Source organism: Oryctolagus cuniculus, chromosome 2, assembly GCF_051225735.1.
Source record: "Oryctolagus cuniculus isolate XC-2025 breed Fujian yellow rabbit chromosome 2, ASM5122573v1, whole genome shotgun sequence".
NCBI lineage: Eukaryota > Metazoa > Chordata > Mammalia > Lagomorpha > Leporidae > Oryctolagus > Oryctolagus cuniculus.
The window spans coordinates 93,908,377-93,917,908 of NC_142868.1; the positions used below are offsets into that span (position 1 = coordinate 93,908,377).

Genomic DNA, 9,532 nt, shown 5'->3' on the forward strand with positions numbered 1-9,532 from the left:
GTTGTGGCCATTTGTGGAGTGAACCAGCGGACAGAAGATCTCTCTCTCTCTCTCTCTCTCTCTCTCTCTCTCCCCCTGCCTCTCTGTAACCCTGCCTTCAAATAAATAATTTAAAAAAAGAGGTTAGAGTTGTTTTTTTTTTTTTTATGGGCTGTGGCGAGGCCATCTTCCACTGCCTCCCCAGGCACATTAGCAGGGAGCTGAACTGGAAGAGGAGCAGCCAGGACTCGAACCTACACTCCAACACGGGATGCCAGTGAAGCAAGCAGTGGTTTAACCCACAGCACCACAACGCCACCCCCACACTGAGGAATTTCAGAGAATGGAGACAAGTGTGCCCCGGCCACCTCTCACCCATCACCTACAATGGAGCGCCGTGGCCCCTGGGCAGCCACCTGCCTCTCACGCTGGCTCTCGGTGCCACATTCATCTATGGGCAGGACCGTCCACCTCTGGAAGCCTAGAGAGACCCCTGTCCCCCTCACCGATGCGATACCCACCTTTCTTGCACCTATTCCTAGGACTCCCTGGAGCAGGCCCACACGGGGCACCACGCCCACACTTCCCCCAGGCCACCCAGTCATTCTAGAACCCCTCCTGGTCCTGCCCTCCCTGCCCTAGCTACACCTGTGAAAGCCCCAGGGACAGGTCCATGGGGGCTGCCACCTGCCCTTCCGAGGCAGAGTGGGGAGGGAAGACACCCAGAGTACCACTCCACGTGGCCTCTGCACGCATCATGCAGCCAGTCTCCACCACCAGGGCACCCAAGGCCCAGCCAGAGCAGGCATCCGGCACCCAAGTTCCTCTTCACCCTGCCTTGCAGTGCCATGCACCAGCTCCGTGAGCCTGGCCGTGTCACAGCCTCCCCTGGAGGCTCCCCTTCTGTGCTTGGGAGCTGGACAGAGGTCTGCCCGTCTGGTTCAGGGTCAGGTCAGTGTCAGGGTTGGACAAGGTGGGGAGGAAGGACAGGGAGGCGCCAGCCCACAGCTGCTCGGAGATCCGCCCACACAACACCTGCAGCAGTGTTAAAAGCCCCTTCTCAGAGACACACGGCAGCACCTCATGCATTTCCACGCACATGGATCTCCCGTCACCAAATGGATGGAGGACGACAAACGAGTGCATCCCTCCATGAATAAGGACCTTCGAAAAGCTCGGGGAGAACGCGGATGACGAAGGAACCATGCACGATTTCAAAAGCCGTTTGCACCAAAACCAACCTCTTTTAATTCCATTTGTGCAGAGACCAGTCACCCCTTGAATTTGTGGCTCTGAAAAGCAGGTTTGCTGGCTTTGCAAGGCAACTCACTTACTGCACACAATTTGGAAAGCAAGGGAAAAAAGTGTACAGAAATCAAAACTCCGGTGTTTTTCTGAAACTCAGCAGTAACCACTGTTAAAATTTTAACACATAGTGAGGCCAGTGTTGTGGCACAGTGGTTAAGCCACCTCCTGGGACACCAAGATCCCATGTGGGCACCAGTTTGAGTCCTGGCTGCCCCACTTCCAATCCAGCTCCCTGCTAATGCTCCTGGGAAAGCAGTATGAGATGGCCCAAGTGCTTGGGCCCCTGCACCCACCCGGGAGACCCCAATGGAGTTCCAGGCTCCTGTCTTTGGCCTGGTGCAACCCCGGCTGTTGCGGCCATCTGGGGAGTGAACCAGTAAATGGAAAATCTCTCTATGTCTCTCCTTCTCTCTCTCTCTCTCTCCCTAACTCGGCCTTTCAAATAAATAAAATCTTTTTAAAAATGATGTTAACATGCTGTACTCCACTTTGCAAGGGCGCATATACCTCTGATTGTCACTGCGATCCCATTCTATTTATTTTTCCATCTTTGCTTAATTTTATACCATTGGCCCTGTCTCATATTCTGGTGTGGCACTCGATGTAATTTTCATAGCTTCCTGGATTTCCATTTTTGTTGGCTGAGCCAGATTAGATTTAATTAATCCCCCTACACTGAGCTTCACTGGAATAAACCGTGCTGGAAGGAATATCTTTGATGAGAGCTGTTTTGCAGATTCCGGATTTTTTCCTTAGGATAAACTCCTACAAAGGGGGTAATGGCTCCTGGGTTCAAAGGGTGCGTGTGTTGAAGAGTCTCCCAGGCTCACCAGTTCCCTGCACACCAGCTAAGGCTCAGCACCCCCTCCTCCCCCAGCCTGAACACCGGATGTGATAGGATCACTACATTTTCCCAGATAAGCATCTCCTCACTTTCGTTCCCATCGTAACAATGAGAGGACTTCGGAATCTTCATGGAGCATGCAACTAGAAGATGAGCTTATTTGGCTGCCAAAAATTTCAAAAACCACAGTTGTTTGCTTGTTTGTTTGTTTGTTTCTCCCAACTCCCACAGACTCACTGAAGACCGCTCGCTTTAGCCAGGCTGACTCCTAACACTGTTTTCTGGCCACATCTCTGTGTGCACGGGAACTGTCGGGTCAGCCGCTCTGCCCACTTTCCCTGCGGGGGAACAACTGATGTTTTCACTCCTTGGCAGGGAAGAGAAGCCCCGGCCTCCCAGGGAGGGAGAGGGATGTGGGGTTTAACGACGCTCTCCATTAATGCCCTCACTCTGCCTCCGTCCTGCAGCTGGGACCATTCCCCCCGGTCCTGTCTTCAGTGGGGACGCTGCTCCCGCGTTATCTAACAGGGTGACCTTTCTTGTCACCTGTCAGCTTCTCCCAGGATGAGTGATTCCCCTGCGGCAGGGCCCCCGTCTAGGGTAACCCAGGGAGCCACAGCAATGCCCTCTCTGGCTGCCCCTCCTCCTGCCGCTGCCAGTCTCCCTCCACCGTCTCCCACGGGGCAGCTTAGATGCCAACACGACCCCGCCATTCCCCGCCCCAAGCCCTTCTGCTGCTCGGTGTAGCCAGCTGGCTCCACCCCACCTTGCGAGCACCCACAGCGCCGTCTGTTCCGACTCGCCGACACCGAGTCTCGCAATCAGGGCTCCCGCTCCTTCCCACACTGCTCGGGTAGCATCTGAGTTACGGCTCAGGCCTCACTCAGGTGTTCTGTTCTCCTCGGATGCCCCCAAATAAGGACAACCATCACACTGCACCCTGCAGCCAAGGCACCCCTGTCCAAGGGTCACATCCTTGCTTTGTCCCAGCACAGCCCAGCGCTGCACGGCCACCTGGCTGGCTCTGCCTGTCTCTGGCACGCTGTGACATTGTGTCTGCGGGTTCAAGGCTTCCTTAAAGTCTCCCACCCTCCGCCCCTCGGCTCCCTGCCCTTTCTGTGCTGCCCCACCTGCTGTCAGCCCAAGCCTGCCCCACAGTGGATGTGCACCGCACGTCTCTTGTGGCCTCTGGAGCACATAGGCCCAGGAGGCCTTCGTCAGCGCTGAGAGGAGCCGCAGGCTGAGTCATGAAAGGGTCACGATGTGCCCCCGCCGTGCACCTGCTGCCTACCCTGCACTGCCCTCTTGGTGCTCAGCTCAGCACAAACCTGTGTGTGTGTGTGTGTGTGTGTGTGTGTGTTTGCACCTCCCTCTCTCTAGCTGTATACATGCACTTAGTAACTACGGATGCATTTGGAGATTCTCATGTCCCCAGTTCACTCCGTGTTCCATGGAGCTCAAAGCCACCACACAGCCACCTGCTTCATTCCCCAAAAAGCCAACCTGGGATCTTAAGTGCACCCTTCCGAGGGCCACCTCTCCTCACATGGTGCACTTGTCCTGTGTGTAAAAGTAACAGGAGAGGAGCCGGCACTGTGGCACAGTGGGTTAAGCCTGCAACACCAGCATCCAATGTGGCCGCCAGTTCAAGTCTCAGCTTCTCCTCTTCCAATCCAGCTCCCTGCTAATGCACCTGGGAAAGCAGCAGAGGATGGCCCAAGTGCTTGGGCCCCTGCACCCACGTGGGAGACCTGGAAGAAGCTCCTGGCTCCTGGCTTTGGCCGTTGTGGCCATTTGGGGGAGTGAAGCAGCAGATGGAAGATATCTCTCTCTGTCTGTCACTCCTTTCTATCTGTAACTCTGCCTTCAAATAAATAAGCAAATCTTAACAAAAAAAATGAAGTAACAGGTGAGCCTTTTAAACAGCTTAGAGCACAGGCTGTGAGCTTCTATTATTTCAAATATATACAGCAAGGAATGTGGATACCTCATGTCTTATCCTGGGGAGGTCAGATTAAATACCTTTCCTTTTTTGCTCTCCCTCTCTTCCTGGTGGCCCTCCATACACACACACACACACACACACACACTCTACCCCAGCCCCTCTTCCTTGCTCCAGTCCCTGCCACCCTGGCCACCTCCGGGGAGGCTTAGGTGCCCCCTACCAAGCATGGACTTGGGATAAAGGTCCGAGATGGACTGGAGTTGGCAGGCACTGAATCACTGCGTATCCTCACCACGGGGACCCTGGACTCTGCACTGTGGTACAGTGAAGTCAGCAGCTTCCCAGAGCAATGGGTCTCTTGCACTCAGAAGGCAAGCGCTGCCCGAGGTCCTGCTTCTGCAGCTGGCTCAGAACCAGGGCCACCCCAAGCCTCATCTCCCACAGCTGGAAATGAACGGGGACGCTGGAGGAGACATCCCTAGGCGGCCAGCAGCTCAGGCTCTGGCTCCGGACTCTGAGCCACTTCCGCAGCCCCACGCAGAGGTGAGGCGTTGGAGCAATGCAGAAGGGCTCTGGGTAGGACACAGTATGGATCCCTGCCCTTCTCCACTACACGGTCCCTGGGCTCCTCCTCCAGCCCCGGCCCCTGTCCATCTACTTCCCAGAGACCACCAGGGAGGCCCCACAGCTTCTCCTCTCGCTGATGGAAAATTCTTCCTCGTACCTAATCTAAGTCCATCTGCTGCAATTGCTGTCTATTTTCTCTCACTCAATCCTTGCTGGAGATGGAGAACAGCTGGTCGCCATCCTCCATATAACATCCCCTCCCAAACCCAAACCAGTTATTACATCACCCCCCCCCCCCAGCCTGTTTCCCTTCTGGCAGAACAGCCACCATTCCCACCGACCTGCCGCCACAGAGCACGTCCCCAGCACAGTGGCCTGCACTCAAGGTTGTGCTGTGTGAGCTCCGAGTCTGGCTGGGGCCGTGGCTTCTGCAGCGCGGCGTGGGGACTGTGGCAAGAGCAGAGAGAGGGCCAGCGCCAAAAGGGACCTAATGGGAACAAGCTCCTGGCCTTACACTGCAGGGAGCTGAGGCTCAGAGAGGGCAAGTAGGCGCCATGCCCAAGGTCAGATGCGAGTGCTCAAGCTCCAGACATTAACACCGCAATGCCCTCAATGCAGACAAGGGCAGGACCAGCCAGAAGCGGAACCCAGAGAGCCACAGTTCCCTAGAACCTGCCCTGTCTTCCCATTCCCTCTCTCAGACGCCAGAAATCCCACCACGCATGTGTCCGATTTCCATCCAGGACCCAAGGATCTCCTGCAGTGGCAACACAGTTCACAACTTGGTAGGGACAAGTGGCTTCCATCCTGGCCAACTACTGATAGATGGAGTAGGGTGAGAAGGGAATAGAGAAACCGGATTTCTCTCCATGCAGATGTTTCCAAGGTCAATGCCAGGCCTCAGGACAGGAGCAGCGGGGGCATCCGACAGGCCTGTGTGCGGACGCTGCCTCCACCCACCCTGTTGGCAGGTCAGGTGCACACACGGCCCTGGGGGCTCTGGTGAAGCCTGCGGTGGACATGAACTTGGAGAAAGGATGGCCTCATGGCTCCCAGGCACAGACCAGAAATCCTGAGGTCCCTTGGTTAACTCTTTGAGAGTCGAGGCGAGCCTGATGTCTCAACTCAGTCTTGGGGTGTCCTCAGGGGAGAAAGGGAAATGGGGTGAACCTGCAGATACGCGATTAGGTTAATATCATTCGGATTAAGGGCATGCTTCAGGGTGAAAGGCTCTCAGGAGAAAGGGGCATGGGAGTAGAAGAAGGAGTCCGATGAACCATTTACTCCTGAAATTTTTTCCTAAACCAAGACAATGTGCTGCATGCATTTCTGAGCCTAGACAGCCAAACAATCTTGAGCCCACTTTAGATACAGGAGCCACGCGCTGCCACCTCTCTGAGTCTCAAAGCCACTCCAGCCGAATTCAAACCTCCAGATGCACCTGCCCAAGGAGGACCAGGAAAATCACACACCCAACAAAAGGAAAAAGGCGCACAGGGCTGCAGAGCGCAGAACTCAACCATCCTGAGACCTGCGCAAGGGCCCCCAAACCACAAACCAAAACCGAAACCTCGAAGGCACCGAGGCTCCTGCTCTTTGAATCAGTCCTGATTCAAAGCACAGTTTCTTGAACGGCCAACCGGGGCTCCAAATGACGAGATCAGAGCAGGCTGGCAGAGAGATTTTTTCCAATGTGTTTATGACGAACAGGGATATCGCGGAAGATGACAGGGAGGTAAGGACAAAAACGTAAGGATGGGGCTCTTGCTGGCCAGGTAACTCTCACTGAGCATCCAGAAGCAGACACACACAACCCCTCTGCACCACCACAGGAGGAAAACCCTAGCGTATCAGCTTGCAAGAGGAGAACTGGCTCATGGACCGTGGTGCCTACCCAGGGTCCTGGCTACAGCAGCCAGGTGGGGTGACAGCACAGGTAATCCATTTGCTCTCCTGAGCATCCAACACTCTGCCTGCAGAAACGGGGGGCAGCGGGCTCCCCAGGGGGGTTCCACAGCGGGCCCACACCCACCCCACCCCCACGGATTACATTCTCCAGACCAGAGCGGGATCCCTGGGTTCCACACCCCACCTGGCCCAAGGTGCAGGTGAAGTGGCAAAGGATGCTGTTTTTGCTTTTTGTCAATTATCCCGTCGCTCCTCTGATCCCTTTTTTTAAGTCTAAAGTTGTTATTTTCAAGATCTCTGTTCCAAATGGGGAAATACAGGGAAGAGGAATGAGGAGGAGGCAGAGGGAAAAAAAGCAAGCGCCCCAGTGTGTCCCACTTGTACGTTCCAAAGCTCCCCCAGCTCCCTCCCCCCACTCCGCGTGAGTCACCACCCAGGAGCTGCCTTCCACGCCTGACTTTTAAGGTTCTCTGCCACAATGGAAACCTAGCAGACCTGCATCCGTGCCAGGGTCCCCCAGGCTGGCTCCCTGCGCCTGGTCCCAGGTGCAACTGAAACTCAGAGCATTTCTAGCTCTGTTACTGTCTTCATGGAGGTGCCCCCTGGTGTGTGGGCAATGCCCCCCCACAACGCCGCTGCCGGCCTGGGCAGTTCGGGAGTGGAGGGGGAGCTGGGGGGGAGAGGGCTGGGGGGGGGCGTCCCTTGAGAGAGGTTACAAAGGAGCACCAAACACACCCAACACCCCAGAGAGCCCCAGCTTCGCCTCCAGGTCCCCAGCACAGGCAGGGATCCCTTGGCAGGTGGCGAGTTTGTTTTGTTTACTGCCAGACAGCCTGTGAACTGAATAGAGAGAGCTGACTGTATCCTGACCCCACCCCCACCCCCACCCCCCAAAGAAGCAGCCAAGCAGCTCTTCTTCCAAATCATTAAAGTGGAGCTTCTCACCCGAAACAGCCGCCCAAAGGAGGTGGAACAGAACCTGTTGTGGTTGGAGAAAATAAAGACGAAAGAGTGCAAAGGACTTGTGGTCTCTGCAGAGTCCCTCCCAGGACATCCTCTCCTCTCTCTCCCTCTCCCTCTCTCTCTCTCTCTCTCTCTCTCTGTCTGTCTCGCAGGCAGTGGTGTCACTTCTAGGACAGGAATCAGAGCGGGCAAATTCACCCCCTGGTCCCCAGAGCCTCAAGGACTTGTCCCAGCAACTGTAGAGCCTACGGCAGGTACACGGTACACCTGCCGAGGAAGTACTGCAGGACACAGAGACAGGAGCTGCCAAGCGGGGACCTGGCTTCCTGGAGCCCACCCCACTCCACCCCACCCCCATGCACCTAACACCTCCCTCGGGCACAACCCTGAGAAAGGATTTTTTCCAGAGCCAGGAGTGGCCGTCGGAGGTTCCCCGGCCCCTGCGGCCCCTGCGGCCCCTGCGGCCCCAGCCCCTAGGATGCTGGAGTGTGCTGCTGGCCCGAGGCCAGCTTGTGCCCTGGAAAGCAGTAGCAGGAGCAGACTGGACGGGGCCTTCAACACCATCCCTGTGGCATCCCCTGCCCCTCTCCTCGCCGGCGCCAGCCCCTCCCACAGCCTCCAGGGCCTCCCAGAGGTGCCGGGGTGCACCCCATCAACATCCAGGGTGCAGGCTTGGCGGGGGATGAAACGCAGCTCCATGTCTGTTTTCCCAGGACACAGGGAGCCCAGAAAGTCTTCCAGAGTTTTCGGGAGCCAAGGGATTCCGTCCTGGCCGATCCCCCCCCCCCCCCCGGTCTGTCACCCAGTTGTGTGACAGGCCAACCCACCCGCAACACACACACACACACACACACAACCAGGAAGTGTCTGCTTCTACCCAATTAAAGGTACTGAGGCAGAAGTTTGCGGAGGGGCTGAGGTCAGGGTAGCACAGACCCCCAGGGCAGAAAACCCAAACAAGCCTCCACCCAGGTCGGAGCCAAACCCGCGTGCTCCAGGCGGCCCCTCGTCCTGGAGGTCTCCGGCCCCGCACCCAGAGACCCTGCAGCTCCCCGCCAACCCTACCCCTCGGCTCCCCACCCCCGGTCCCAAGACGCCCCCATTCGGACCCCACTCGGACAGACCCAAGCGGCGGCAGCTCACCAGGAGCAACGCGCAAGCCCGGTTCTCGGCTCCCCGGCAGCGCAGAAGTTTCCCAGCTGGGGAGGCTTGTCTTCCTCCCGACCAGAGGCAGTGGGCTCCCACCTTTGTCCCGCTGCCTCCCCCAAACTTTTCTTCCCGCCTGCCCGCCTCCGCTGGGCGCCCCCCTGCAAACCGCCCGGACCGCACGCGCGCGCGGCGGCGCCCCCGGGGCCGCGGGCGCACCGACCTTTTCCGCGGAGCGCAGCGGCGGCTGCCCGGCGAGCGGCGGAGGCTGCTGTGGCGATGGAGCGCCGCGGCCCGCGTCCCCGGCAGCAGCGCGGACCCGCGGGCGCGCCGGCCACCGGGCGATTATCTGCGGGCGCGGACGCCCCGCCCCGGAGCCCGCGATTGGCTCCCGGGCCCCGGGCAGGACTGCATTGGTTTCAGCAGACCTCACTCTCGGCTCTGGCTCCTACTATTATCTAAGCCATCCAAGGAAATAATTCCATGTTTCATTGACAACCTGTATAGGCGCCGCTCCGGGGCCTGGGAGGGGGCAGGACGGGAGTCCAGGGCAGGGAGAGGGGGTGCGAGGAGAGGGATGGGGGAGGAAGGGAGGGGAACGATTATGGGGAGGAGGGTGGAGACAGAGACAGAGAGACACAGAGAGGGAGGCAGGGAGGGAGACAGAGAGAGACAGACAGACGGAACCAGCATGCAATCAGATTCTTGCTCGAGCGTATGAACTTGGACAAAGCAGAGCCCACAGCATAGCAATGGCTTTCTGGCCTTCCCTTCCACCCCCACGCCCCACCCCTCCCCACAAACTGGCAAATGTCCCTCAGGGCAGAGAGAGCCCCAGCTCTGCTGTTGGTGCCAAGCGAGGCAGGCTGGGG

The 9,532-nt window shown here is 57.7% G+C and overlaps 1 protein-coding gene across 2 annotated transcripts in view; it reads right to left on the reverse strand.

Annotated features, from left to right (window-relative positions):
• ZMAT4 (zinc finger matrin-type 4) overlaps positions 1 to 9,085 on the reverse strand; it is a 367,435-nt gene extending 358,350 nt beyond the window's left edge. The window contains exon 1 of one of the 2 annotated variants that reach the window (XM_051832388.3): positions 8,884 to 9,085. The gene's annotated coding sequence lies outside the window, so the exon portion shown is untranslated. Of the gene's footprint in view, positions 1 to 8,657; positions 8,804 to 8,883 lie in introns of those variants that run through there. The other variant, XM_051832389.3, reaches the window with a different exon arrangement.
• Positions 9,086 to 9,532: the final 447 nt, after the last annotated feature.